General features: G+C 36.5%; 1 protein-coding gene across 1 annotated transcript in view; it reads right to left on the minus strand.

Annotated features, from left to right (window-relative positions):
- LOC117173066 overlaps window positions 1-4665 on the minus strand; it is a 73650-nt gene that overhangs the window by 61661 nt on the left and 7324 nt on the right. The gene's annotated exons all lie outside the window — the stretch shown is intronic.

Here is a 4665-nt window from a genome sequence, read left to right on the forward strand (position 1 = left end):
ATGATTCACATGTACACCTGGTGTAAAGGAAATAGCCGCAGTATAATTGACTTCGTTGTTGCGGATGAAAGACTAAGAGAGTTAGTCAAAGATACAAGGGTCATGAGGGATCCTGAATGCAATACTGATCATTACCTTCTGATCTCAAAAATTAACTTCGGTCGGGGGTGGAGAAAAAAGAGAACCAAGAAAACAAAACAAACGCGAATCAAAATTGAGAACCTACAGAAACTGGATGTGCGAATAGATTTCCAAAATAAGATAATCAAAAGCATGGATAGGGCAACATGGGAGGACCGTATAGAAAACAAAGATATAGGGGGCGCCTGGACAAAGTTACGGGATATCCTTGTTAGATGTAGGATCGAAGTGTGTGGTACCGCATTTGTAGGAAGAATGTCTGGTGATGCGTGGTGGAATGATGAAATTCAAGCTGCCCAAAAAGCAAAGAGAGAAGCATACAGGAGAACTTTGAACATCGCAGGTCTCAGCAATGAGAAAAGAAATAGATGTAGAAATGATTATAGACACGAAAACAGAATACTCAAACGATTAGTTAAGGAACGTAAAGATACAATTAGAGCAGAAGAAGAGATGAAAATACAAAAAGACTTTGAAGGAAGAAAGAACCTGCTTTATAAAAAATAAAAGGCAATAAAAGTACAGAATTTGTCAACATGAGAAATAGTAGAGGGGAAATGATATGTGATGCATACGGAATACTAGAGGCTTTCAGAGACTATTTTAGGAGACAATTTGGAGATAAAGCTATAGGACACCACAACTGCGATGTTGAACACCATGCGATAAAAAATTCAATTGAGAAAGTCTGTGTCACTGAGGTTAGGGATATAATTAAGAACTTGAAAAACAGTAAGGCTGCCAGGGTAGACGATATTAACACTGAAATGCTTAAGGTTGATGAAACTGAAATCTCCAACGTTCATGTGAAACGGAAAATAAAAAAATATATAAGTGCCCTTACCTAAAATGTTAGACATGTATAGTGTAGATTTTGGTAGTATATAGTTACAAAAAAAGTTTCATCCCCCGAGCTGCTGGGGAACGCAGTCATTTCAACCCCTAAGTCTCAAAAAACGAAAAAAAATTTATAAATTCCGTTCCAAATTTCTCAACTGAAATTTTTTACTTGAATAGTGTAGATTTTGGTAGTATATAGTTTAGAAAAACGTTTCATCCCCCTAGCTGCTGGGGAACGCAGTCATGTTCAACCCCTAAATCTCAAAACACGAAAAAAATTCAAAATTCCGTTCCAAGTTTCTTACCTAAAATTTTAGACTTGGATAGCGTAGATTTTGGTAGTATATAGTTGCTAAAAAAGTTTCATCCCCCTAGCTGGTGGGGAATGCAGTCATTTTCAACCCCTTACTCTCAAAAAACGAAAAAAAATCTAAATTCCGTTCCAAGTTTCTTACCTAGAATGTTAGACATGGACCATGTAGATTATGGTCATAAATAGCTACAAAAAAAGTTTCATCCCCCTAGCTGCCAGGGAACGCAGTCATTTTCAACCCCTAAGTCTCAAGAAACGAAAAAAAATTTATAAATTCCGTTTTAAATTTCTCAACTTAAATTTTTTCCTTGGATAGTATAGATTTTGGTAGTACATAGTAGCAAAAAACGTTTCATCCCCCTAACTACTGGGGAACGCAGTCATTTTCAACCCCTAAGTCTCAAAAAACGAAAAAAAATTCAAAATTCCGTTCAAAGTTTCTTACCTGAAATTTTAGACATGGATAGTGTAGATTTTGATAGAATATAGTTGCAAAAAAAGTTTCATCCCCCTAAGCTGGTGGGGAACGCAGTCATTTTCAACCCCTAAGTCTCAAGAAACGAAAAAAAATTCTAAATTCCGTTCCAAGTTTCTTACCTACAATGTTAGACATGGATAGTGTAGATTTTGGTGGTAAATATCTACAAAAAAACTTTCATCCCCCTAGCTGCCGGTGAACGCAGTCATTTTCAACCCCTAAGTCTCAGAAAATGAAAAAAAAACCTAAATTCCGTTCCAAGTTTCTTGCCTAAAATGTTAGACATGGATAATGTAGATGTTGGTGGTAAATAGTTGCAAAAAAAGTTTCATCCCCCTAGCTGCTGGGGAATGACTGCGTTCCCAGGCAGCTAGGGGGATGAAACTTTTTTTCAACTATATACTACCAAAATCTACACTATCCATGTCTAACATTTTAGGTAAGGACACTTTTATATTTTTTTATTTTTCGTTTCACATAAACGTTGGAAACTTCAGTTTCATTAAGGTTGTATGTAAATCCCATCTCCGTAGAAATAGTAGAGTTCCGTGGGGCGCCATCAAGCCATACTACATTGAAAAAATTTCACGGAATCGCATGGTGAAGATTTCAGTGCGCTACTGGCATAGAATTTGTAGGATGTGTGTAAACGTATAGTTACCACTACTATGCCAGTGGCAGATTCGTAGATTGTGCAACGTCGCAATTAAAACCTAACCATGGCTGATCAACTGTCATGTGCGGTTGAATAGCTTGGTACAGCAGATAAGCTGGAGAGAGGGAACAGTGTTTCTGCTATGCGATGCTGTTATGTTTATCAGTTTGAAAGTGACTAAAATTTCAATGTTTTTCACTGAATTATCTGTGAAACTACACGGTGGAAAAACTTGATATATTTTTTTTTAATTTGTATTTTTAAGCAGCACTAATACCTACATTTTTTAAATTTCTCTACCATTGCGTTTAATTACTATAAATTAAAATGTAAAGATTGCCTATGCACTGTTCATGAACTATATGTTAAAGTAGTCAACTTCGACATTAATTATCTCCGCAACGGTATGGTTAAATAATTTGAAATTAATTTAACATATAAATCATTATTTCATTTAAATATACCTCTTGTTTCAAAAAAGTCAACCAGAAATTGATTTTTTACATAGAACCTTAAATACGGTGGCGAGTGCAGACCACATAGACTGTGCGAATTGATAAATTTATGTTTCGAGATGGGAGACGTCCCAAACGATTGGAAGAAAACGATTATCGTACCAATATACAAAAGAAAGAGAGATAAAAGCGATTCCAATAATTACAAAGGGATTAGCTTATTAAGTACCGTAAGTAAAATAGACTCAAAAATACTTATTCGTAGGATAATGAAAATATCATCAGCAGAAATTTGGGAAGTCCAAAGTGGGTTTATGCCAGGAAGGTCATGTACGGATCAAATATTTAGCTTAAGGCAAATAGCAGAAAAAAGTTGGAGTGTAGAAAAAAAAGTTTTCTGTGCATTTGTTGACCTAGAAAAAGCTTTTGACAAGGTAGATAGAAGTAAACTTTGGGAAGTCCTGAAAGAGTATGGAGTGTATGGATGGCTCCTACAAGCTATAAAAACAATATATACGGGTAGCAAAGCGAGTGTAAGGGTGAATAGGAAATTGAGTGACTGTTTCGATATTATTCAAGGAGTTAGACAAGGATGCGTTATGTATTCATGATTATTTATATTATTTATGGACAAGTGTTTAAGAATGGCTCTTTTCGACGAAGAGGGTGTGGATCTCGAAACAGTAAGGGTACGTGGGTTAGCGTTCGCAGATGATAAGGTTGTTATGGCAGAGTCAATCGAACACTCACAAAAAATGTTGAATAAACTAGATGCAAACATGAAGAGCATGGGACTCAAAATTAACGCAAATAAAACAAAAACTATGGTGTTCGAAGGAAAGAGTGAGAAATCACTACGCAATATTTTATTAAATCATGAGAGAATTGAACAAGTTGATAATTTCGTATACCTTGGTAGCTTATTTACTAGGGACGGTAAGATAGATGAGGAATTAGATAGACGCATAAACGAAGGTAAGAAGGTTGTTGATAGAGCAGGGCCCCTTATTAGAAGTAAAAATATATCAAATAAAGCTAAAATGGCCATACATAATGCTATATTTGCACCGACTGTACAATACGGTAGCGTGCAATGGACTTATCAAGAAAAAGATAAGAGTATAATTAACGCAATTGACATGAGATTCATGCGCATAATATGCTGGAAAACTTTGATGGACAAAGTGAGTAACGAGATAATTCTAAAAAAATGTGGTGCAGAAGAGACGCTAGTAGACACGTGAGAAAGAAATCGGTTAAGATGGTTCGGGCATGTTGAGAGAATGCCAAATGAACGCCTAACGAAACAAGTGTATCAAGGTAAAGTAAATGGCAGCGTGCCCAGAGGCAGACCGCGGAAAGAATGGATAGAATGTGTGAATGATACCCTAGTTAGAAGAGACATAAAAAGTCACAGAAACACGAGAGCCTGCATGAAAAAATGTATGGACATAAGAGAAGCTAGAGAAGTATGCCAGGACAAGAAAGTATGGGGGCAAATAGTTGATAAAAAGAGTGTTAGTAGAGTGAATGACGCCTGAAACAAAAGACCTTGGCCACTAATGGACCCAAGTGGGGAACCTTACATAACGACTTTGTGAAGATCTTCACTTAGGGTGATTGCTAGAGAAATTTATCAGCAACCTGGTGCGGAGCAGTGTTGCGGAACGAACTTGTTATTTACATAAATAACACGAGAATTCTGAATCAATCTGAAAATTCTCTATCCCTTCCACACATTACTCAATTCCCCCACTGAGTGAGTCACGCCTACCCCACAAGG

Source organism: Belonocnema kinseyi, chromosome 5 (genome assembly GCF_010883055.1).
Source record: "Belonocnema kinseyi isolate 2016_QV_RU_SX_M_011 chromosome 5, B_treatae_v1, whole genome shotgun sequence".
NCBI classification, from domain to species: domain Eukaryota; kingdom Metazoa; phylum Arthropoda; class Insecta; order Hymenoptera; family Cynipidae; genus Belonocnema; species Belonocnema kinseyi.